Here is a 27145-nt window from a genome sequence, read left to right on the forward strand (position 1 = left end):
AGTCTCCTGTGGGACAGTGGAGGTGGTTCTGGGACAGTGAAGTTGCCGCCTGAACACTGAGGCCCCCTTAAAAGTCTGCAGAGGAGATGTTGTTAATGATGGTGCACTTGTGCTTCAAGGGTGGAGCCAGCAGAAATCTCTGTGAAAGGAAGTTCCCCTTCATCCTGACCTAGCCTGCAGAGCTGGGGGAGGTAATAGTGGGGAAGACTTGCCTGACCTAAGATGCCACCAGTCCAGGGTTTAGGGACCTAACGGACATACCATTGTGAGTGCATAGCCCTTGCTGAGCATTCCTTCACTCTTGACATCTGTTGTGGCCAGCTGCCTTCAGGAGAAGGAGAATCTGGTTTCTGCTTGGCAGAATCTGGATGTGAAAGCAGTGCAAACTCTGGAAGCTCTTGGCAGAAGTTGTCCCTGGTAGACTCAGGCCCCAGTGAAGCCCTGATGTACTCTGACTCAGAGGACATTCGAGTGTGGAAGACTGGGAACATGTGGGATGATCTGCAGACTGCCTGGGCCTGAGAACATCTAGGTTGGGTGTTTAATGTTAAGAGTGGTCTTATTTTTAGTGTAACCATTCTTTGTTTGGTGCAATGTTTGCTGGGTTCTCTTGTCACGTACGTAGAGATGCATTATTCAATTACTTTTTCAGCAGCTAGTGCTGGTAAAAATAAGATCTATTAAGTTCATGTTCTCATATTTGAAATAACTCACAAACAGCTGTTCTTCAAGGATTTTCAGTGCCACAGCTGTCAAAGAAAATAGCCACTGGGGGCTCCTCCATGACACTAGAGTTTGAGTTTTGTTCCCCTTGGCTACTGATGTGGTGTGTGTCTATTTCTGAAGAGAAGCAGCAGGAGGTGAGGTATGTCCTATTAAATGGTGTCAGAAGAGGAAGTGCTAAAGTTTGAGCCCCCTTCCCCAAATATATGTGTTGGAAACTTAACCCCCACATGCACAGTCAGGTGGCAGTGGGACTTTGGAAGGTCATTGGCTCTGCCCTCATGAATGTATTGATCTATTCATGGATTAATAGATTGATGGGTTATGGAGAGAGCAGCTTTGTTTTAAAGGTGAGTTCTCTTTGGCACTCTTATTCTGTCCTGCCTCGTGATGCCCTCCACCACGTCATGCAGCAAGAAGGCCCAGATACTGAGCAGATGCCAAAATCTTGCTCTTGAACTTCCCAGCCTTTAGAACCAGGAGCTCCATAAGTATCCATTCTTTATAAATTACCTGGTCTCAGGTGTTTTGTTATAGCAACAGTAAACAGACTAAGATAGGATGGATTAAAGAAAAGAAATTAGAACCCCAAAGAACAAATGGGAAGAAGCCAGAATTTCACCATAGAAACACAAACAACCTATCTGAAAATTCTCTGGATGTGTGGGCCACTGAGGACACATTATTTATTGCTCATCCCATTTTTTATTTTTTTTTTAGCCATCTGAATCTTAGCCAAAGATGTGATTTAAAAGAAAAAAAAATCTGATGAGAATAATGGTCTCTGCTGAAAATAATGCCTGACAAATAGGAGTCTTTCTTCCAAAGACCTTTTTGGTTATTGTCATATTCAAATGCAGCAGCATCAATGATCTCATCACTGTGTCTCCTTCCTCTTGAGGCTTTGGGGAAATACCACGTCAAGGTCTCTTGTCTATGGTTCTCTGGAAGCATCAGAGAGGGATGGATTCCAATGTGGGTCCAGAGTAGAGCCTAGAAGGTCAGAGTACCTTTCAGAGCCGCCAAGAAGGCAGCGAGTTATTAAGTGGGAAGGGAGAACCAATGCAAAGCCCAGCTTCCCAGGGCCTGGAGGGCGGCTGGCTTAACCTGCAGGACAGGACTGTGCTCCTCAAAGGAGGATGCTTGCTTAGAAGGCAGAGACTTAGCCTCCAGCTGCAGGGATTCTAAGTGAATAGGCTCATTAACAAGCATCTCAGGTGGTTTCCATGCAGATGGTGATCTAGAGGAGAACATGGGCTTCTGATGCACACAGTGTCAGCTCTACCCCTTACTGCGCAAATCGATCAAGATACTTGACCTTTCTGTGCCTCAGTTTCTTCAACTACAGAATGCACATTCCTAATGCCATTGTGAATTAAAACGACACCACCACCACCACCACCACGTTGGAACGTATGGGAAACACTTGGCTGGGTGCCAGCTCAGAGCAAGCTCCCAGGGTGTTTATAGATGTTAGTTGCCAATTAGAATTACCAATGATATCCCTGAGAACAAGGCCAGGATGATGGTTAATGCTCGGATTGTGGAAACAGATGGCCTCAATTTGAATCCTGTCTCTACACTTTACTACCTGTGCAGTCTTGGGCATATTTCTTACCTCTCTGTACCTCAGTTTCCTCATCTATAAAATAGAGGCAGGTATTGTCCCTATACTATCGGATTATTGTAAGCTCTTGGGTTCCATGGAGAAGTGCAACTCTAGAGGAGTACCATCAGTGCCCACATTTCCCAGAGGAGGAAACCGAGACAAAGAAATTCAGTGGCTCATCCAAAGTCACATGGTCACTGCTAGAGCCAGGGTTCAAATTCAGGGAATCTGATGCTCAAATATCTTTATTTCATGGGTGCCACTTTCTTCTTACAAGTTGGAAGTGTGAACTCTGGTACATGATACAAGTGCCCTTCCTTGCATTGGTAAGAACAAGGCTTTTGCCCCAGTAAGAGCTGGGTTCTGATCTTTCTTCTTTTACCTGAAAGCTGTGTGACCTGGATTTATTTGTTTTACTCTGTTTCCTCATTAATTAAATGAAGAAAATAATAACCCACTTCCAACTGGTTGTGAGGATCCAATGAGCTGGACACCAATACGGTTAGGACTTAGAGACGGCCCTTGGAGACGGAGGTGGGATCAGGGAGCAGAGGCGCGTGATGCAGAGTCACCCCACGCAGTGTGCTTGGTAAAGGAGGAAGGAGAAAGGAAGTCACAAATCTATTTCTGTTCCCCTCGCCATCCTCTTTGTACAGGATGTTTAACACCAGATATTTAAGGAATCCAATGACAGTCCTGGTGTCTAAAGTGGGGTGACAAGGTCTTTGCTTTCTAGTTGTCATTATTTTGCTAAAATAATAATTGGCAAGACTGAGATCACCCAGGGGTGAGAACCAGCCAGGCTGGGGCTGAGGGTCTCTTGGTGACAGGATGGCTCTCAAAGTCTCAGTGGGGAGGATGGAGGATGGGCCCCCAGTAAGCATGCCATCACCTCTGACTCAAGTCTTTTTGAGTGTGTCCTGGGCTTTGTGTGTTCATCAGTCCTTCGAGCTGGTGGTGAGACCCTCCAGCAGTGGGGACCGCTGTGTGCTGTTGGACATCAATACAGTGAGTTCAGACGGCTCAGGAGGAGGGGTGGGGGGAGCAGGGATGAGTGAGGAGCTCCAGCTGCCTAATTATATATCCCTCTGATTCTTGCCTCTTTTTTTCTCTCCCTCTGGTCTCAGAAAACTTATAAAATGCAAGATAGTTTAAAAAAGAAAAAAATCCCTCAGTAGAAATTCTAATTAAATGAGGTTAAGTGGGAGGGCTGTGGGATTTTGGGTGGATTCAAAAGCAGAGTCTAACATCAAGGAAGAGGATCTGGTACATGATACAAGTGCCCTTCTTTGCCACCCTCAGGGGTGGTCTTGACTTGGGCCTTTGCTCTGGCAAGGGATGTTCCGATCAGGTATGGAAGAGGCTGCCCCTTGTTCTCATAGAGAATCCCGAGTCTTCCAGCTGGACATTACTGGTCATTGTGGCAGTATATTTCTTAATATATAATATTGAAGATCTTGGGCTTGGAGACCATGCTAAGGGGCACAGAGGCACCTCCTGCCCCTGCCTCAGTGAGCCCCCTGTTGGAGGCACTGTCCCTGCATCCTCTGAACAGTTGAAACAGACCAGGGCCAGAAAGCCTTGAAATGAACTGTCTGCATGTCCCCTGGGCAGTTCAACTGTGTGCAAAATAATGGCAGTGACAGCAAAGTACATTCATCAAGTACATGAAACCCGTGCCCATTCGTTGGCATGTCTCCTTGACATGTCTCCTTGACTTGGTATTCTCATTAATAAGACTGGGCTAAGAGGTTAAGTGATTTACATTTTTTTCAAAGTGAATTCTGGAAGAACCAGGACTGGACTGATGTAACTAGATTCCCCATTCTGGATAGAGAGATATCAGGATGGCTGCTCCTGAGCATGGAAGTCAGGGCTTGGGTGAAGAAGCTTATGGTGCCCCAAATGCTCTCGATTATTTGATTACCCTGATTTTAAAAAAAAGTGGGAGAGGGGAGTTTAGGGGAGCCCTCACATGTACAGGGTAATTATGTAGCAATTTAGAATGACTGACTTTTGCCGGCACAATAGTGCACACCTGAAATCCCAGTGGCTCTGGAGGCTGAGACAGGAGGATCAGAAGTTCAAAGCCAGCCTCAGCAAAAGTGAGGTGCTAAGCAACTCCGTGAGACCCTGTTTCTAAATAAAATACAAAATAGGGCTGGGGATGTGGCCCAGTGGCTGAATGCCCCTGAGTTCAATCCCTGGTACCCACCCCTCTCTGCAAAAAAAAAAAAAAAAAGACTTTTGAAAACCTTTCCAATTCAAGAGAAAATAACCTATGATGAAAGTGAAGGGGAAAGAAAAGCTCAATTTCTAAAACAAAACATGTTACCAATTTTGAGAGGCTGGGAGACTCTGGGTTGACACATCCATTGATACTCACAGATAAATATTATGTCCACTGGAAACAGAAGACTTGAGGTTAGATGGCAAAATGCTATTTTTGTGAATACTTTTTATTTCTTTATTTATGCTTTTTTTCATTTTCCAAAGCTTTCACAAAAAACTCTTTTTTTAATTCTTTCTTCACCTCCTCCTCCTCCTCCTCCTCAAAAGTGCATTGCTTTGGTTGGGTAAGAGGCACAGGCAGAACGCAGAGGATTTCTAAGGCAGTGAATGTATTCTGTGTGATACTGTAACGGTGGACACATGCCACATATTGGTGTCCAATCCCACAGAATGTGCACCTCTGGGGTTGAAGCCTAATATCTGTGACCTTGGGGTGAAAACCCTGTGTGGCTCCAGGTTCATCAATGGTAACAACCACAGCACTGTGGAGGGGGCTGTTGGTAACAGAGGAGGTTGCCCATGGATGGGGACAGAGCATATATTGGAAGTCTCTCTGCCTTCCACTTAATTTTGTTACAAACCTAAAATGGCTCTGCAAGTGAGGTCTTAGAGTGTTTGATAAAGATGAAATACATATTTTATTCAATGGAGAGGTTGGCAAGGAGTCGATCGTGCAGCACCCAGCACTCCCTCCGTAAGCTTGATTTTGCTACATGATCACAGCATGTGCTCCATGGCCCAGTGCCTCAGTTAATCCCAGGGTGAGGTTCATGGGCTTTTGTGTTTCATTTATGCTTGTATTACTGGAAGCCCTGACAGTAGAAGGCTCACCGGCAGATTTTGTGAGGCTGTTTTATTTTTAATTTTTAATTGATTTTTTTAAATACATGACAGCAGAATGCATTACAATTCTTGTTGCACATATACAGCACAATTTTTCATATCTGCTTGTATATAGAGTATGTTGACACCAATTCATGTCTTCATACATGTACTTTGGATAATGATGTCCATCACATTCCACCATCATTTCACCCCATACCCCTTCTTTTCCTCTCCCACCCCTCTGCCCTATCTAGAGTTTGTCTATTTCTCCCATGCTCCCCGTCCCTACCCCACTATGAATCAGCCTCCTTATATCAGAGAGAACATTCAGCAGTTGTTTTTTTTTGTGATTGGCTAACTTCACTTAGCATTATCTTCTCCAACTCCATCCATTTGCCTGAAAATGCCATGATATTATTCTCTTTTATGGCTGAGTAATATTCCATTGTGTATATATGCCACATTTTCTTTATCCATTACTCTACTGAAGGGCATCTGGTTGGTCCCACAGTTTAGCTATTGTGAATTGTGCTGCTATAAGCATTGATGTGGCTGTGTCCCTGTAGTATGCTGTTTTTCAGTCTGTAAGGCTGTTTTTAAATGTGGAAAGCAAGGCAAGTTTGCTCGGCTCCTGTGGCTGGCAGAACTGCAGGCTGGTCTAGCCTCTTCCCTGCTAGGAGCAAGCTTGTTCACCTCCCCATATCCCTGGTAATTCTGGGGACCACTTTTTTTCCCCCTCAGAATTAATTCCCTCAAAAAGATTGGCATTTCTCTTTGCCTCCATTAAAAAAAAAAAAAGTCCAGCTCTTTTCTACTTAGCTCTTTTCCTCACTGGTAAAGTGAAGGGGTTGGAGTGAATGCTTTTAATGGGGAAGAAAATGTATTACCAACCTCATTGGATCATTTTGAAGATGAAATTGCACAAAGAATACAAAGTACTTTCTGTACCGAAACATTAAAGTGCTTTAGCATACATTTCAGAAAACATTCCATAACTTTTACAGCTGTTGTTGTTTCTCTCCATCTTAGTTTCTGGAACTGGCCCTTAGCACCATATTGAAATTCCCTGAAATTTGTACAGCTGAAGCCAAATGGCCAACGTGCCTTTTCCACAAATGTACTTCTAATAAATGGAACACAGAAAATGATGGTCTGTTATGATAAGGCGACAAGACAGTGAATAGGATGTTATAACAGAGACCATGGGTTGGGGGTGTGCGGTGTGCATTCAGAAGAGAAGGCCAGGGAGGCTCTCTCTGAACAGGTATCATTTATGCTGAGGGCCCAACAGCTGGGACAGAGGCTGTGGCTAAGCAAATGCTTTTGCCTCGGGCAGGCAAAAGCTTGGTGGGTTGAGAAGCTGATAGAAAGTGGGAAACAGTGGTCAAGAGAAGGATGGAGCAGAGGGGAGGGAGCCGGCTCTCCAAACACACACACACACACACACACACACACACACACAGTGCCACCTTATCCATTTTAAGTGTGTAATTCAGTAGCATTAATTATATTCACTCTGTTGTACAAACATCACACCTATTTCCAAAATGTTTCCATCACCCCAAATGGAAACTCTTTATTAAGCAATAATTCTCCCCTTCCTTCTAGCCCCCCAATCTAATACCCCTCTAATATATTTTGTCTCTTTGAATTTGCTTATTATAAATATTTCATATAAATAGAATCGAACAATATTTGGACTTTTGTGTGTGGCTTCTTTCGCTTGGCTGAATGGTTTCAAGGTTCTTCTGTGTTGCAGTGTGTACATACTGCATTCCCTTTTTGTGGCCGAATAATAGTCCATCGGCTACACATACCTTATTTTGTTTCTCCATTTGTTTCTTGGTGAACCCTTGGGTTGTTTTTACCTTTTGACTGTTGTGAATAAATATCAGCATGCTAGTATATTTGAGTCCCTGTTTTCACTGTTTTAGATAAATACCTTGCAGTGGAATTGATGGATCATGTAGTGATTTAACTTTTAATGGAACCACTACATTGTTTTCCGCAGCAATCGGATCATTGACATTTCTATCAGCAATATAGGAGAGTTTTAGTATCTCTACGTCTTTGCCAACACTTAAATTTTTTTTTTTTTTTTTGGATTATAGCCATCGCAGTAAGTATTATCTCATTGTGGCACTGATTTGCATTTCCTAAATGACCTGTTAAGTTTGAACATCTTCTTCTGGGCTGGTTTACCCCTTGTATCTCTGTTCCAGCCACTTGTCCATTTTTAAATTGGTCTCTTTGTGGCTGAGTTGTAAGAGTTGTTTTTTGCAATGTTCTGAATGCTAAACTTATCATATAAATGATCTGCAAATATTTTCTCTCATTCTGTTGTCTGTCTTTTCACTTTCTCAGTAATGTCTTTGATACTAAAGGGGTTTTAATTTTGATGAAGTTGAATTTATGTAATTTTTTGTTGTTGTTCTTGCTTTCTGTGTCATTTCCAAAAACCCATTGACACATCTAGACTCGTGGGAACTCACATCTGTGTTTTTATTCTGTTTTTCTCTCTTTTAAACATTCAGTTCTTGCTAGATTTTCGAGGTCATCCACTTTGGCAGGTAACAAAGCCTGTAAGCTCAGCTAGTAAGTCCCCTGTGACTACAGGGGACTCTCTGAGGTTGCTCATGGAATGGAGAGGGAAGCAAAATCTCAACAGTGACCAGGCTGTGGTGACCTGTGCCAATCTAAAGCCAGGGTGAGGGTCATTGCTGGTTCAATGATATTTGTCCAAAATGATGAAAGAAAGTAAATTTTTCATAAAACTAGATTCATCCAATTTAAGAAACTGCCCATCATCTGGGTGGTTCCTTTTCATGCTATTAGAATCTTCTTATGACCCGAGACTGAGGATAGATGGTGATAGTTTCTTAAAGTGGTTGCACTTGGCAGACTTAGGAGTGATCAACCTTGGGTCAGAATTCCAAGTTTAGGGGAGGGAAATAGAAAACTAAACTATGGAGTCAAGGGTTTAGAGGTCCCCACAGACACTAGGGTTTGTTTTTATGGGCCTGTGAAGCATCTCAGGGATCTCTGCCTGATCCTTCTGTGGAAGGCTTCACAGGACCTTGCCCACATTCACTATCTTCCCCAAATATCTGACCCCTTTCTGCTTTAATCATCATCTTTGTGTGAGGATTTTTTTTAGAAATGGAGAGTGGGGAACAAAGCAAATCAAAGCTAGAAGGTTTTTGTCTGACTTCCTCTGCACAACCTCCAACTGATTCCTCTGAAAGATTTTTCCAGATGGTTTTCTTTTTTACTTAAGGTATATAAATATCAAAAAAGAAAATAAAAAACAAGAAAGGAAAAAAAAATCCTACCCCAAAGAGAACATTGCTTTCTCATGGGAAAGAATGCTCAGTTGTACTCAGGGAATTGAATGAAGTTGGGTTAATGAGTTCACCCTTGTAAAACATTAAAATTCTCCCAAACATACTAATTAAGGTACTTTTGTCTTTTCTGTTGGTTTTAGCTTTGAAGATACTATAAACTTGGCATGCTGCAAAATGGAAGAGCCAAGTTTGGAAGCAATAACATAGTCTATACTTGGCCATCAGCCTTGCACTTGAACGGCCTCATCTACAAAGTAGTCTCCGAAATTTTTATGATGGCACCATGACTGCGCTGCATCCTATAGTTCTGCAGTTGAATGATTTCCCCTGGAGTTGTTCAGTGCACAATCTACGCAACTATGAAAATACTCCAACAAAAATAGAAACGAGGTGTAGCTCAGTGGGTAGAGAGCTTGCCCAGCATGCATGAGGCCCCGGGTTCCATCCCCAGCACTGGAAAATAGATAAATAAATAAAATGAACACAGACACCTAAGAAATGTGTATGTTTTTGTAAATTGCATGCATGTTCTACTGTCAATATATTTAGATTATATATTGCTGAACATGATTTTTTGAAATAAAAATTCTATAAAAATAACCAGGCATAGTGGCCCACACCTATAATCCCCGCAGATGGGGAGGCTGAGGCAGGAGGATCACAAGTTCAAAGCCAGCTTTAGCAACTCAGTGAGACTCTGTCTTTGAATAAAATACAAAAAAGGGATGGGGATGCGGCTCAGTGTTTGAGTCTCCCTGAGTAAAATCCCCAGTACCCTGTTCCCCCCCATTCTATCAAAGTAGTTGATTAGCAGTTATAGCAAGTTTCCTCTGTGTTGAGTGCATGGCTCTGAAGATCCCTGGGGCAGGTGGTCTCACTTCCGAGACTCTGGCCCAGGAAGAATGCCACAGTCTTCTTGCACACAGCACACGGTGGCCTCCTGACAGCCGAGTGTTCCCACGTCTGTCCCTTCCTGCCTGGACCCACTGTCGCGCGTTGGTTTTCCATTTCAGAATACACGGTCATCAACGAACCTGCCCTGGAGCCGAGTGGAATATCATGTGTCGCGAATGCTGCGAATATGACCAGATCGAGTGCGTGTGCCCTGGGAAGAAGGAGGTCGTGGGCTACACCATCCCCTGCTGCAGGAACGAGGAGAACGAATGTGACTCCTGCCTCATCCACCCAGGTGAGCGCCCAGCCACGAGCCCAGGCGGCCTTCGGGGTCCTGCAGGCAGCCCTCGGCCCTCGGTGGTGCCAGGATTATTAAAAAGGACACCAGTCAGCCCGTTCTCACTACGGGCAAGGGAGTAGAGGGGTTCATACTCTTCTCAGTGTTAACTTTGTGCATCTGTGAACGCAAGAGCAAGCATGAGGTTTCAGGAATTGCAATTAGCTTGGTCAGCCAGGAGAAACGGTGTGTGATGAGAGGTGTGGAGAGAGGGAGAGAGACAGATAACAAGAGGAGAAAGCAATCTGAAGGAAAAATGGGGGACCAGATCCAGAAGGGTTTTGTAAGCCATGCTATGAATTTTAGGCTAAATCCTGAAGATATTTTGCTAGCTTTGGAGGTTTGTGTGTGTTGGGGGGAGGTAACCAGGGATTGAACCTGGGGTGCTTTACCACTGAATTACATGGCCCAAATAATAATAAGAAGAGAAGAGAACATTTTAAAAATTTTAAGATGGGTACTCACTAAGTTGTTGAGATTGGCCTCAAACTCATGATCCTCCTGACTCAGCCTCCTGAGTTGCTGGGATTATAGGCTTGCACCATGCTCCTGACCAGCATTGGAGATCTCTAAGAGAAGAGGTGGGATATGACTTGAGGCAGGAGAGAAATAAGAGGACCTTAATAAAGGTAAAAGTCCAATGGGTAGAGAGAGGAGGAGGGATTTGGGTCATTAGGAAGTGAGCTGACTACATCCTGGGTTGGCTGGGTAGAGAAGGAGAGAGGGGAAGGAAAGAGCAGAAGTCAAGGAGGACGGTCTTAGCTCTGAGTGGGACAGCTGGGAGGTGGTCCAGTCACAAGAGAGTGTCTTTGGATGGGATGGGACCTTCCCAGGCCCTTGTGTATGCCCCCCCTGCCCATTTTTTGCCTTTACATAAAGCTGAACCTGACTTTTGTACCACCACTCTCCTGCCCCCACCATAGAGGGGACTTATATGTTCTTTTTGTTTGTTTGTTCTATTTAGATGTACATGACAGTAGAGTGTACTTTGACATATCTGTACATGGAGTATGACTTCCCATTCTTGTGGCAGTACGTGATGTGGAGTTTCACTGGTCGTGTATTCACACGTGAACATAGAAAAGTGATGTCGGATTCATTCTGCTGTCTTTCCTATTCCGTTCCCCTCCCTTCCCTTCATTCCCCTTGAATTTTTATTCCAAGGAACTTCTATTCCCCGCTCTTCTTATTGGCTGTTAGGATCCGCAGTATCAGAGATAACATTTGGTCTTTGGTTTTTGGGGGGATTGGCTTATTTTACTTAGCATGACCGTCTCCAGTTCCATCCATTTATTGGCAAATGCCATAATTTTAGTTTTCTTTATGGCTGTGTGGTGTTCTTTTTAATGATTGTAGATTTGATAACTGCATTGTAGTTCTCAGCTGGGTAGGGGCCAAGGTGGACTGAACGTATAGTGCATAGTGTTTCTGATGTGATTGGAAACCTCATTGCGCATTTTCCTGATAATTGAAAAGCAAGGAAGTATTGCTGCCTTATGCTTCTGACACCTCCTGCAGTTTCACCTTTCCCTGTTTAGGCCAGGTCAGAATAAGGACCTTGAGATTTTCTTTTCTATTTTTTCTTTTTTTAAATTTTAGTTGTATATGGACACAATACCTTTATTTATTTTTATTTTTATGTGGTGCTGGGGATGGAACACAGTGCCTCATGCATGCTGCGCAAGCGCTCCACCACTGAGCCACACCTCGACTTGGACATTGAGATTTTCAAATGAGCTTTCCAAAGGCTGATGAATGCAAGGATACAAAAAAAAGGGGGGGGGGGGCTTTGGGAATTTCTCTTATTTCTGCATTTCCACTTCTTTCAAAAACAGAGAATGATACCCATTTCTGCCAGGGACTTCGTTTCATGCAAAACCATGGAAGAAGAAAGAAAATGGGGCTCAAGTCTGCAAATGATCCTTCTGAGTCCTTTCTCCTTGGAAGAGAGTCATGCTGGGCTTTAAATTAGGAGTGACTTCACCATAACTTTTGTATATTTGTTTCTAGAAAAGAAATCCACTGCCCCAATTTCCTGATGGGTGAGTGTGGTTTGTAGGAAAATGGTTGAGTAAAGCCTTCCAATTTTCTTGAAAAATTTGAGAGTAAAGCCTGGGTCTCTCTACTAGGTGTCCTTGGCAGTGATATGGGAGTCTTTGAACAATTTTCAAAAGCCTTGTGGTAACTATTGGCTGACCACTAGCATGGACTCTGCTGTTACAAGATGACCTGAGGTCAGCCGTCTGATAGGCAAGAGAACCGCATAGATGGTGCAGCAGGGCTCCTGACCCATCAGGTAGGAGGCACCCAAATCTGCAACCTTGACGCTGGGACTGATCACTGGTTCTAACCAATGAAAGACTATCCAAATAAACCATTTGGTTACCCTGAAAGGAAAGGCAAGATGAAGAAGAAAGGCCGTCTATTAAAACTAAATTATAGAAGAGTAAGTGTGAATGCCCTCGGCAGTCACCATTGATGAAAGGGGATTCTCTGTGTGTCATTAAGAAATTCTCCATTTTTATTTATATGTGCAATTGAATCATTGTCATTCAGTATCCATTTTAACCCAGGCACCTCCAGTCTTAGGACACTGGGCGCTCCCTCATGTCCTTCTATATGCTTCTGACATGACCACACTTGTGGGCTTCTTTGATTCTCCCAAGACAAGGCATTGCAGACTTGTACATTTTCTTCCCAGGTCTGGGATTAGTCATTTCTTCAAGGAACTCTGACCCAAGACCACAGTCTGGAACCTCAGGAGTGTTTCTGATAATTGGATTGTCATTGTTAATAGGTGTTTTTTTTCCCCCAGTGGATGGAGCTAACAAATCTGTTTTTTTTAATATTTTTTAGTTGTTGATGGACCTTTTTTTTTTTTTTAATTTATCTGTGTGTGGTGCTGAGAATTGAACCCAGTGTGTCACGCATGCTAGGCAAGCACGTTACCACTGAGCCAGAACCCCAGCCCAGACAAATCTGTTTTTTAAAAAAATGGATCTATGTGAGGGGCTGGAGTTGTGGTTCAGTGGCAGAGTGTTTATCCAGTACACGTGAAGCACTGAGTTTGATCCTCAGTGCCACATAAAAATAAAATAAAGATATTGTGTCCACCTAAAACTAGTAAATAAATAAATGAATGAATCTATGTGATATTCAAGATTATTAATGTCTTTAATTTTTTTCTCATTTTAAGTCTTATTTCTTATTGATACTAACCTAATTACTTATTGGCTTTATCTTATGACAATAGAATTGTGCAAAGTTAACAATAGCACTATTAATACTAACAATAGGATCACCGAATGAAGTTATGATTTCTTTATGGTTACTATTGACCTTAGACTATGTCCCATGAAGTATGTGCCATAAAAATACTACATTTAAAAATCTATGTTGGATTTGGGATTTATGCTTGGTGGTGCTTGCCTAGCATGTGCGAGGCCCTGCGTTCAATCTCTAGATGCCCTCCCAATCAAAATCAATTGAGGTAGCTAGGCGTGGTGGGGCGTGCCTGTAATCCCAGCTACTTGGGAGGCAGAAAAAAGACAATCACAAGTTTGAAGCCAGCCTGGACAACTTAGCAAGACCCTGTCCCATAAAATAAAAAAGGGGCTCAGGGTGTAGCTCAGTGGTAGAGCCTTAGTCTAGCATGCATGAAGCTGTCCTAGCTGTCCTGGATTCAATCTCTAGTATCACCACCTATTTGATGTATAGAGTGGCTTACTGTTTTCCATGTTTGAAAAAACATATATATATATATATATATATATATATATATATATATATATATATATATATATATATATATAGTGTGTGTGTGTGTGTGTGTGTGTGTATATATATATATATATCTTTCCCCATTTCACACAAAAGATATTTTACCATAAACAATGCTAACTTCCTTTTCTCATAAAAAGCTAGAGATTACTCCATATCAATATAAAGCCATCTTCACTTTTCTTTTCTTTTCTTTCTTTCTTTTTCTTTTTTTTCACAGTTGCTATAACTGCATTATATGGGTGACCATCATTTATGAACTTTTGGGTTGTTCCTAAACTTTTGTTATTATAAGTTGTATATCCCTTCTCCAAAACCCTTGGGACCAGAAGTATTCTTGATTTGTTTTGATTTTCTAATGCTTGGGTCTACATGATGAGATATCTTGAACATGATTTAAATTTGAACATGAAATTCATTTATGTTTTGTATACACCCTTTACCCAGCCTGAAGGTAATGTTACAAAATATTTTCAGTATGCCCGCATTTTGGCTGCTGCCTGTCACAGGAGGTCAGATGTGGAATTTTCTGCTTGTGGTGCCATGTCAAAGCATAAAACATTTTGGATTTTAGTGCAGTTTGGACCTCAGTTTTCAGATTAGGGATGGTCATTGTATGGGCAGTGAATACAGTTTGCACACATCAATTAGTATTATGTAAGTGTATCTTGGAGGTACACTTACCCCTCTGCTAGCAGTGGGTCCCTTGGGAGTGCATATGTCATTTTCCGGCCTTTGCCAAATAGTTTTCTGTACATTTGGCCTTTACTCCAGCAGTGTGTGAGGGTGCTGGTTTTTTTTTCTTTTTTTCAAAGCTTTACAACAAAATGTGTCTTTTTGGACTTTTGCCAGTCTCATAGGTGGAACACGGAATCCAGTGTGGCTTTAGTTGGCATTTCTACCATTATGGTAGACAGTGAGCATCTCTCTGCTGCTGGTGGTGGTGCAGGACCATAAAGGTTGAGGGACACCAATGTTAGGGTTGGTATTGTGACATCCAGCAGCATCTAGCAGCACCATGGTCCTCAGTGGGCCGATGTGGTTCTAGGATGGGCAGCCTGCAGCGGGTCCTGTGGCAATCTGTGTGCTACCTCCTGTCTTTGATCATGGCCTTGTTCATGTTAATCACTAGACTGGTTTTTGTGGCTTGTATCTTAAGGACCCTGACTTGCTGTGCCAAGAAATAGTCTTGGCAGAGCCACTGAGGAGGGAGGTTCTGAGTCCATTTACCTCCTCTGTAGCATGGTGAATAGGGATTTAAAGAGGAGCTTGGCACGTGAGGGGGGGGTTGGCTTTTGGAAGGCACAGTGGTACCCATGGGACTCTGTCATGTGCCTTATGACTTACTGGAATTTGATGAATCATATTAGCAATTCGTCTTCTCAAGAAGGAGGGAAAGGAAACTCAGTATAGTGTGGAAAGAGGGCTACAAGTCTCTTCTGTGGAACACACACACACACTTACATACACACATACACCCCCACACACACACACACATTACAGGTCAATAAAAACCTGATTTCAGTTGACAGCAAAGAAGCTCACGGATGCTGAAAGACATGCTGGCTACTGGGAACAGTTCATGAGGCATTCATTTGTTCACTCAGCCACTCAAGTAATATTCATTGAGCACTTGCTAGGTGCCAGCACTGTATTAGGTGCTGAGGATACAATATTGAGCAAGATATGATCTTGATTTGACTCTGTTATAGAAAGACGGGTCACAGGAAGTGAAAATTAAGCTTGACATTGGCCATCACAGGGATAAGCCAGGTGGGGTCACGGGGAAGCAGAATAGTAACGGTCTCACCTTGGGAATTCTTACTGTATGCCAGGTGCTTTACCTGTGCTCATTTACTTTTAAACAATTCTAAGAGGCAGATCCAGTTTTAATCCCAGTTTGACAGAGAGGGCTCTAAGGTCTGAGAACCTTAAAGAATTGGCTCCAGAACCCCAAGCTGGACAATGGAAGACTCAGAAATTAGCTCTGTTTTTGATAAATGGGTAGGAATTATTTATACCTTTCCTCATTATCCCTAGCCACTCAACAGGCCATAATTTTAAAAGATTTATGCCTGGGAATTGCTCAGCCCCTGTGCTGTGGCTTGCTGGTGGGGCTGCCTGGCACTTTTGAGGGTGAGAATTATGTCAGGCCTTGGGGTGTTTCTGGGGGCAAACTCTGGGTATAGAAAGATAGAAGAAAGAGTGTCTAATGGCACAAGAAGACATTTACTATCTGTTATTCAATTAAAAGGGAGTTATAAAAAGAGAATGGACAGTATGTAGTTACAAGTGTAGCTTTTAAAATGATGTATGTGTATGCAGGCAGAGAAAGTATTAGCGGTAGAATTCTCTAGGTCACGGGATATCTGTTTGTGTGTGTGTGCGTGCATGCGTGGTGTGTGTGTGTGTGTGTGTGTGTGTGTGTGTGTGTGTGTGTATGTGTTGCTGGGATTAAACCAAGAGGCACTTTACCGCTAAGCTATATCCCTCAGCTCTCTTAGTAATTTTTATTTTTTTGGACTGGGTATTGAACCCAGGGGTGTTTAACCCCTGAGCAACATCTCCAGTCCTTTTAAAAAATATTTTATTTAGAGACTTTTATTTAGAGGCTTTGAACTCGCCATCCTCCTGCCTCAGCCTCTGGAGCAGCTGGGATTATAAACATGTGCTGCCACCATGGCCGGCTTCCTGAGTCACACTAAATTGCTGAGGTTAGCCTTGAACTTGTGATCCTGCTGCCTCAGCCTCCTGAGTTGTTGGGATTATAGGCATGTGCCATTGCACCTGGCTAGATATTAGAATTTTAAGGGTTTTATTATTATTATTATTATTATTATTATTATTATTATTATTATTGAATTCTTTTTATTTGTCATAATTTTCTAAATATTTCATAGTAAACGTGAAGTATTTATACAAGGGCGAAAAATAACACTATATTGATTGATTCTCTTTTACTCTAAGCGATTTCATGTTAACTTAAACATCAGCCACTAACTGGGAAGTCGGTTGGGATCACTCCTAAACTCTCTAGTTAAATCCTGATAAACCTGGCATTTTCCAGCTTTTCCTAAGGACTGTGCTACCTTTCTATGTCCCAATGCCCCACTACAGCCAGTCTCTGAGCAGGTGTATCTCTCATGCGGATCATCAGAACCTGCAAGCATGGAGTCTGAGAATCTTCTTGGAAATGTTTCAGGTTGTACCATTTTTGAAAACTGCAAGAGCTGCCGGAATGGCTCGTGGGGGGCACCCTGGACGACTTCTACGTGAAGGGCTTCTGTGCAGAATGCAGAGCCGGCTGGTATGGAGGAGACTGCATGCGTAAGTAGACCCGGAACCAGCTCTGTCACTAATGCACACGGTTTTACAGTTTCACTGTACAAGGGACTAAAGTTCATCTTGATGGAATCTGAGTTTTGGAAGGTGTGGGGCCAGCGAGCTTTCTAGGCAAGACTATAAAGCAAAGCTATGTTTCCATCTGCTGGGTTGTGGACATCTGTTCATTCCGGATTGTTGACCCTGGGAGGTTTCTATCCGCCCTTTGAGCTCTCCTCTCTCCTGGATGAAGCCCAGGCCATCCACACACAGCATGACCCATGTCCCTTCCAGAGGCAGTGGTGGTGGCAATGGCCAGCAAATGTGAATAAGCCTTCAAAAATGTTGTTTTTGCTGGGTGCGGTGGTGCATGCCTGTAATCCCAATGGCTTGGGAGGCTGAGGCTGGAAGATTGTGAGTTCAAAGCCAGCCTCAGCAACTATGCAAGGCCCTCAGAAACTAGGGAGACCCTGTCTCAAAGGGCTGGAGATGTGGCTCAGTGCCCTTGCGTTCAATCCCTGGTACCAAAAAAAAAAAAAAAAATTTATCTGTAATGCATTTTTTGGAGGGGTATAGAGATCAAACTCATGGGCTCTCAACCTCTGAGAGGTTTTTTGTATTTTATTTAGAGTCAAGATCTTACTGAGTTGCTTAGAACCTGGCTTTTGCTGAGGCTGGCTTTGAACTTGTGATCCTCCTACTTCAGCCTCCCAAGCCACTTGGATTACAGGCATGCACTATTTTGTCTGGATGTAATGCATTTTATTTTATTTTTTTAAGTTAAGTTGACCTTTTAAAAAGAAATGGCAGTGGAATGCATTACAACTTTTATTACACATATACAACACAAATTTTCATTTCTCTGGTTGTATATGAACTATGTTCACACCAATTTGTGTCTTTATACATGTACTTTGGATGTCCATCACATTCTACCACCCTTGCTAACCCCCTGCCCGCTCCCTTCCCCTCCAACCCCTCTGCCCTATCTAGAGTTTGCCTATTCCTCCCACGCTCCCCCTCCCTACCCCATCATGAATCAGCCTCCTTATATAAGAGAGAACATTTGGCATTTAGTTTTTGAGACTGGCTAACTTCACTTAGCATTATTTTCTCCAATGCCATCCATTTACCTGCAAATGCCATGATTTTTTTCTCTTTTATCGCTGAGTAATATTCCATTGTGTGTATATGCCATATTTTTTTAAAATCCATTCATCTACTGAAGGGCATCTAGGTTGGTTTCTCACTTTAGCTATTGTGAATTGTGCTGCTATAAACACTGATGTGGCTGTGTCTCTGTAGTATGATGTTTTTAAGTCCTTTGAGTATAGACCGAGGAGAGGGATGGCTATATGTCTCTCCATTGGTAAATTTTTTGAATCCCAGGCTAAATTCCTGAAATCTACCAACAAATGCCAGTATAATATTTGTCCTAATAAAGGGATTCTTTCTGGAAGCTGCTTCATCTCAAAGAATTACTTAATATTTATTAGAGTTCCCTCTGAGTTTCAATAATTCTTTGAAAATAGATTGGAAAGCTAGCCTCTCTCTCTGTCCAAAATTCCCTCGATGGTGCCCTTTGCTGAACGTCCGTCTAAGAGTCTGTATCTGGAACAATGTACACATTGCTTCCATTGAGCCTGTTTTTTGTGCTACCTATTTGAATTAGAAGCAGATAGGATGGTCTTACCTTTTGAGTAGTTGTACTTCCCGGACTTATATTGCCAGTTTATAGAGATGCTGGTTGGAGTGGGATTGATATTCTTTGCCTGATCCAACCTATAGTAGAATACTATGTGTTTCAAGTGTCTAGGGCAAATGTTGAAGTATGCCGTCAGTGGCTGAAAAATTCAATCACAGTCAGAAGAAAAGGGCTTAGTCAGAATGTCAGGGTGTATTTGGGAATTTCAGAATATGGGTAACTTTTGAAGTGCTGGTCTCTCTGTCCATACACCAGAATTGAGACTTCCAAGGGAGGCTAAGGACTACCATATGTGAATGTCACAATGAACCCCACTATTTTGCACAAATAAAAACATAAAAAATTAATTTAAAAAAGTGAAATTCTGAAAAAACAAAACAAAACAAAACAAAAAACCCCAAACCAAAGTGCTATTTAATCTCAGGTGCAGGTTTAAAACTTAGAAGCCATTTTAGGTGGTTTTAGGAAACTTGATTTTGGAGTTGGTAGACAATCTTCCAGGTAGGTTAGCTGTAAGATTTAACCCTAGTCTTTCTCTGCCAGATGCTCTGGGTGTGTATGTAGAACATCCATCAGAGCCCAAGATCTGAATGACACAGACCTGGGCTTAAGTAGTAGCCTTGCCTATACTAAAGGTTACCTTGGTAATAGCAATGTCCTCTCTAAAAACGGGAAATAATAGGGCTGGTTGAAGGATTCAATGAGACAGATGCATGTGAAACATTAGTTGTCTTCCTAGCAATAGGAAAAACTCCATGAATGCAATGTACTTATCATTATTTTCCATATGCTCCTTAGTTATTGAGTTAATAGGAGGTCCAAAATAAAAATACTTTCAAAAGGAGTTTAAGAAAGAGTTCTTATTTTGGCTTTTGATTTTCTGTTGATCTTTGGAGTCTTTAAGAACTTCAGGATTTTCCTTGCTTTGGATCCCATAGAAGACTGCTCTTTGTTTTTGTGCATGAATGGGGTAGGAGGATGTGAAGGAGCTGAGGTGATCAGCAGGGGTCCAATCATACATGGCCTTGTAGGGACAAAAGTTAGGTAAAGAATTTAGATGTTGTTCAGGTGAAGTTGGAAGCCTAGGAAGAGGTGTGAAGGAGGCTTGAATTAAGGGCTCTGAGAAAGTCAGAGAACAATGAGGGGCAGGGAAAGCTCTGGGCTATGCCTTTGCACAGGTGCTGGCAGAAGGGACAATATCCAGATAGAGGGAGCTGCATGGTCAGGGTGTGGAAATGAGTCTTCAGGGAAGCCTGTGATGTCAGGTGTGCCTAGATCTGTGTGGCAGTATGAGGGAGTGGTGGGAAGTGAGACTGGAAAGGTAGGTGAGACAAGATGCAAAGGGCATAGGATGTTGGACGCAGATCTTGGAGCTCATTGTGAGGATGGTGGGTGGTGTGCATTGAATGGTTTGACCTGGAAGTGACATTAGAGCACATAATGAGTTCATGGGGTGGAGTCAAGAGCATGTCAAAGGTGGTGGTTAGCAGTGCTATTTCAGTGGTTCTGGACATGGGGTGTTGGGGGGGCAAGATGTGAGAGAAGCTTAAAGGAAGAAGTAACAGGACTCACTGACATACTGAGAGAAGAGTGGAGCACCTCGATGGGTCATGAGTTTCCTAGTCTGAGCAACTCTGTCGAAGTGGGTGCTGTTGAGTGGGTAATAGAGGAGAAGAAGTGTGTGGGGGAGAGAAGGGGAGTCCCATGTGAGATCAGTGGGAATCTGAGCATCTGTAAGAGACCCCACAGGCATTTAGAAACAGGTTCCTGGAGCTTAAGAGAACCGTGGAGGGTGAAGACACACTCATGGGAATTAGCTGAGATCCCCCAGGGACCCTGGAGCCTCAGACAGCAGAGAGCCATTGACAGAGGAAAGAGAGACCAACGGAAGGGAAATAAGAAGAGGTGAGAAAGAACAGCCAGAAAGGTGGGAGAAGCAAGAGGGAGCCGTGTTTTGGAAGCTGGGAGAAGAGTTTCCAAATAAGACAGAAGGAGAGCAGGACATGGATAGGAAAGAGGTTTTTATATTTAACAGCTGGCAGGTGACTGGGGACCTTACCAGTAGCGACTTGGGAAGGGGAGGAAATGGAGGCCAAGGGTAGAGACAGCTTTAAAATAAGTTTTACAATCATTTTTTAAGACTTTTAAAATAAGGGGCTGGGGTTGTGGCTCAGTGGTAGAGTGCTTGCCTAGCATGTGCGAGGCTCTGGGTTCGATTGTCAGTACCATGTATAAGTAAATGAATAAAATAAAGATTCATATCTTAAAAAACATTTTTAAAAAGCAACTTTAAAAATAAATAAGGTAGAGATGGGAGATAAAAAGCCACAGTCATGGTGCTTATGGAAAATTTCCTATGAAGTACTGGGATGGTCACCAAGTAATACGATGAACCCTCAAGGAATGTATAATCCATCCATGGAAACCTAAGTAGGTCGACCCCAAGAAGACATCAGTGTGATAAGGTTATGAGGTTCTTATGGGCACTGCCTAAGTATGAGAATTCATAGGAAGATGTTATTCATTTCACTATTTGTTGAATGTCTGCCTGGAGCTGGGCATTGTGGTGCCTTCTGTGTTAAAGACAACTGAGCACGTGGGTGACTCATGGCTCAGTCACAGCAAGGATCACATGGCAGTACAAGCATTTGACCAGTAGATGGCACCCAAGCAATCTTTTCAGGCCTCCCATTATCCTGAAGGAGGAAGATTTATTTTTGTTTAATTTTTAAAAATATTTTTAATTGGTGCATTTTAATTATACATAGCAGTGGGATATAATGTGACATAGTCATAAAGGCACATGAGATAATTTGGTCAATTCCATTTCCCAGTAACAAGCAGGTGGGCTCCTTGCTGAGGTCTACCTATAGGGCACTGACATTTTTTCCCCTGAGTACCATTTAGAGCCTCACTTACTAGGAAGGAGGAGCAACAGACAAGGGCCAGAAAGGATCACAAGTTATATTGGAGTTTAGAGCGAGTTCAAAGAAATGGGCAGAGTTCCTGAGGCCAGAGCCCAGCAGAGAACCAATCACATCTTCTCGCCCAGCAAGGGTGGGTTGAGTGATCTCAAAACACCCAGGAGCTGGAGATATTTTATTATCACAAGAAAGAACTGTTTTTTCTTTCCTTTCCAAATTTTTTCATTCGAAAAATTTCCTATCTACAGAGAGATTCCAGGAAGGTATACATCCATATACTCTATCTAGATTCATGAATGATTATCATGTTTTCAAGGTATGGTTTTCTTTTTTACTATACCGTATTTTTCTACGTTTCATCATGTTATCATAAGTTTTTTTTTTTTTGTCTTGATGTTCAAATTGTCCCAGATTTGGCCAGTGAAGAGCCTCCAAGTCGGCTCAACCACGTCATTCTTTGAGCACATCCCTGTTTTCTTGTTCCCTGGAAATGCAAGTTCATCTTTTCCCCTGTTTCCCAGCTTCTAGAACCAGCCATTTCCTCATGAAATCTGGGTTCCTGAGTCTGTGATCCAAATGTGGCCGTTAGAGGTACCGGTCTCTGAAGTCAAAACCAAGGCTTCCTCTTAGTGCTTCCCAGGCTGGAAAGTTGAGTTCTTAAGTGAACCCCTCTGCTGACCTCCACTGCTGACCCCTGGAGGGGTGTTTATTTAACTTGGCCTTCAGGCTGAGTTCCTTAGCCACAGAAGAGATGGGCAGGGTGAGGGTCCAGGGCCACCCAGGATGCTGCACTCACAGCTGGCATCCCAGTGGTCCCAATCGTTCAGTCCCTGAAGGATGTTGGGGACCTAAGAAGGTTAGGAAAGCAACCCAGATGAGAAGGGATTTAGGGGGAGAGATTACAGGGCCCTTAATACGTTTATCTTCTTAGTCATATTTTGGACAGAGGCAGAGGAGCAAGAGGAATTGGCTGTAAGCCAAGCCCCCAAATGTTTGTGTCGTTAGAATATCAGAGAAGATGATTTGTGCCAGCTGCCACCTGGGGAAGGATGAAGAGCCAATTTGAGAAGGGGAGGGAGGGCTAAAGGCTCAGGGAGTGGTGTGTCACAGACCTAAGGGGCTATCCTCCAGGGAGACTGTGGAACCACCTGGGTGAAGTCAGGCAGACCGGCTCATGTCACTCCAGCCTTTTGTGACCTGATTTCTAGGAAAAGAATAATACAGAGTTGGGTCCAAATTGAGGATGATAATATGCGGTCCTTGGCTGTTGGGTGTGGAATCATAGGGCCTGCATTTGAATCTCTATGCCTTCTGTGACTCTGGACGAACTTACTAAGTCTTTGTCAGTCTCAACTTCCTCCTTTGCAGGATGGGGATGATCATAGTGGCCCCCACAGAGGGTTTCTGTGAGGTCTAGAAGGAGTGCTGTCTATAAGTCTCCCAGTATGGGGTCTGGTGTGTAGTGAGACTACCTATTAAATAGGCTGAACGAATGGTGAATTCTGTTCTTATTACCAAAACAGAGCTGCTCTTTTATTGTTGCTGGTGTGAGTTTTATCTCAAGGGGGGGGTGGGATGGAAAAATTAATATAGGGCTGGATAGGAAAGATAGGAAAAGACAACTACCTAAGGAAGAAAAATTAAATATGAACGTGATGAGGTAGTCTTCCCAGGACAAGTATTATATGGTAAGTGATACCTTGTTTTCTGTCTGAGAAACTCTTTGACTCCAGGGAATTAATTTTGGAGCTTTGTAGATTCTACATTGTCAAAGAATTCCTGGGTCAAAACCCAGTTTCTGGGGAGGACGTAGAGGCATGACAGACCCCTCCTGCTCCAATAGTAAGAAATCACTACATAAACCAAAGAAAACCACAATTTTCTTTAAAACCATCAAATATCTGTGAATATGGAATCAGAAAGAATCTAAAATCCAGGGGTGTGCGTCCTTCCTAGGTGCACGAGGGAGCAAGATGGTTCCTCCCTGCTTAGTTGCTGTGGTTCAGCAGCAGAGCCAGGGAAGGAGGGCACCTCCCGGCAGAGAAGCCAGTGGACTTTCGCTGCCCCTCTAGCCTGGCCTGTGGAACTGAAATCTAGAGGAAACCCACAGCAAAGCCATCCTTTCCACCACGTACTTTCTGAAATGGGATCTTTCTGAGCAGAGGTGGGGGCAAGACTAGAAAGCAGGTCTTAGGTTTGGCATAAAGACTATCTTACAGCTTCAAGAACTTGTGGCCCCACAGAATTACACACTTCTGTAATTGCAAAAGCTCGCCGTTTCCCAGTCTTGTGGTCATGGAGTGCAGGAAGTTGCTGAGAGGAGAAGTTGAAAGTTAGAGATGCATTTTTTTTACTGTGAAAAAGCAAGACAATATAATCCACAAATCGCCCAGAGAACAGTCAGTCCAAAGAAATAGACCCTCTGTGACCAAATGTTGGAATTTTCAGACCAAGGCTTTTGGATAACTAAATGTATGAAAGAATCTCTAGGACAAGAGGAATATAATGAATGAAGACACAATGAATTTCAGGAGAGATTTGGAAAGTATTATAAAGAACCAAATGGAAATTCTAGAACTGATAAATATATGATCTGAGATTTAAAAAAAATGGAAAGGATTAAGAACCTATTGGTTACCAAAGAAGAAAGGATCAGAAAACTAAATACAGGATGATAGAAATCAGCCAAGTTAAAGCCTAGCAAAGAGACTGCAAATAGTCAGCAGACCAGACATTTTGTACCACCCTTGCCCAGACCCTGTCTTTTGAACTTGATTAGCAGAGTTGTCTTAATGTGCATTTGTGTGTGTGTGTGTGTGTGTGTGTGTGTGTGTGTGTGTGTGTACGTGCGAAGACACTTTGGGGAGTAAATACTTTCTGCAGCAGAGTGGTAGACAATATTCTTGGTGGACATTTGTTTCAATTGAATGGATGGATCATTTGACATAGGGAAGAGGGGCTTTAAAAATGGTTCGATTGGCAGTGACCTGAGAGGCTGAGGCAGGAGGATTGCAAATGCAAGGCCAGCCTCTGCCACTTGGTGAGACCCTATCTCAAAGTAAAATAAAAAATAATAATAATAATAAGGACTGGGGATGTAGCTCAGTGGTAAAATGCTTCTGGGTTCAGTTAAAAAAAAAGGTTTGATTGCAGGGAGATCTTTATTTGGTACAGTTATTCATTCAATCAACAATTGAAACATCAGTTTAATGCATACATATATTTGAACAAGACAATGTCCCTGATATCCTAAGAACTGTGTCATGGGGGAGGTAAACAGTTTAATAATCAGTCATTATAAAGAATCAACTGATTGAGGTTCAGGCCAAGCCTTGAGTGAGCCTTTTACTGTGTCACTCTGGGACCTCTGCTAATTCCCTGCAAGGAACTGGTAAGAGCTGTCACTTGGCGCTCACTGGGAAATGAGCATTGTTCACGTACCTTCCTTCTGACTCATCTAACCCTCCCTGCAACGCCGTCAGAGCCTGTTAACAATGGTGACACTGTGACACTGGGGCTGAGTGACATTCCTGCTGTCACACAGCTTGTAAGCATCAGGGCCGAGGTGCTCATTTAGAGGCTGAGCCCTGGCTCCTCTCTGCCCTCCCAGTGGGACCACCCCTAGGTCACTCGGAGTGCCTGTCTGAGGGCTGGCAGGTCATGGGAGGACGAGCCAAACCATGTGGAAGGGCAGGCTTCCATCCTGCTCCTGGCCCTGTGCAGGGGACAATCCCACGTCATCGTCCAGGCCTTGGCTTCACCAGTACTGTCTGGGCGGTGGGGCCAGATGGGTTTAGGCCTCCAGCCAGAGATGAGGTACAGCTCTGATGGGCCTGGGCAGTGACCATCCCCTTTGATTCCTGTGCCAAAATCGTCCGAGTCTCCGATCAAGATTCAAGAACAATAACAATATTTTTTGTCATTTATTGAGCATTCTGTGGGAAGTGCTTTATATAGAGCATCTTATTTAATCCTTAAGACAAGCAAATAAGGCCACGTGGCAGAGACCTACTGTTATTCTCATTTCCAAATGAAACACCTTTGCTCAAAGAAAAAAAAAATCCCAGTGAACTCATCTAGGGTCACACAGCTAGGAAGCAACGGCCTGAGGTTCAGCCCCTGTCTGGCTTCATAGACTGAATCTGCTTCCTGAGTCATCTTTGAAAGAGGAAAGAAAATGCAAATGGCTCTCCCTTTGAATGGCTTTTTAAAGTCCTTCTTTTCTTTCTAAGAGAGATTAAAGAAAAACAAACCCAAACCACTTCCCAGAAGCATAGGGTACCTCTCTCCTGCCATCCCCTCCCACCCCTGATGCTGGAGATAATGGGATTTGTGTTTGAAGGTGGAGGGGGGGGGCTTCATTTTTGTTGGGAACCTTCCAGCTCTCTTATTAGTTTAGAAATTAATGAAGATTATGAATATTTCCTTTCAACTCTGTAGAAGCAGGCTTCATCTAGCTAGCCCTCCTGTTTGGTCCTGTAGCAAAAGAATAGGAGACTGAGTCCTGGACTTGAGGACCCCGGGGGATGGTCTGGATTGATGGACAGATCCCCTTGTGCATGCACGTGTGTGCGTGTGGACACACACACACACACACCCACCCACCCACACACAACACACACACACCCTTTTCCCTGTAGCAAGACTGTTTTAGGGAATCCAAGCACGTCTTCTGGGCCCTTTGCCTGCTCTCGTCTTTTGACTCAGGACCACCTGCTTGGTTGGCCAGTAGCATTTCCTTGGCAGGGACATTGGGCTGTGTTCACTGTTCTGCCCTGGACAGAGAGGTGCAGTGAGCCTTCTCTGCACCCAGGCCCGCCAATTCCCCGAGTAGAGGCAGGAGTGGAGGGGAGGTGGGGGTCTAAGGAGTCCCTTGATGTGGGGAGCAGGGGGCTGTTCCTCCTCTGTCTTTGGGCCTAATACCCCTTCCTCCAAGCCTATTTCCAAGAAGTGGCCTCTTTGTCCCCATTTAGTTGGAAGTGATTCCCCATCTCAGGGCCAACTCAGCCCTCCTCTTCAGACTGAGAAGAAATGATATGATGAAGCACCGAGGTTCAGCCTGTGTTCTAGAATCCTGGATACTTCTGAAGGGACACGTGGTCCAGCCTTTCACTTGGCCGGCTCCCAGGTGGGGCTGGGGGCTCTGAGCCTTCCAGAGACGGCACAGAACCCTGGAACTGAGCCCAATGAACTTGCCAAGGAGACCTGAATGGATGGCCTCCAGCTTCTCTTAGATTTGGGGAGGGACCCAGGGACATGGCTAACTGATTCCAGCTCCCATATGGAGGGAAGAAACCATAAGCAGACTGGCAGCATTGGCTGCTGGTTCTAACTTGGGGTTCCCAGCAGGAGGTTTGCTTGGGGTGGGGTCTGGAATTTTTTAACACCTTG

At 43.5% G+C, this 27145-nt stretch overlaps 1 pseudogene; it reads left to right on the forward strand.

Moving 5' to 3' along the window:
• Positions 1–27145, forward strand: part of LOC143387991 (inactive serine protease PAMR1-like) — a 73385-nt pseudogene that overhangs the window by 9154 nt on the left and 37086 nt on the right.

Source organism: Callospermophilus lateralis, unplaced genomic scaffold, assembly GCF_048772815.1.
Source record: "Callospermophilus lateralis isolate mCalLat2 unplaced genomic scaffold, mCalLat2.hap1 Scaffold_183, whole genome shotgun sequence".
NCBI classification, from domain to species: Eukaryota; Metazoa; Chordata; class Mammalia; order Rodentia; family Sciuridae; genus Callospermophilus; species Callospermophilus lateralis.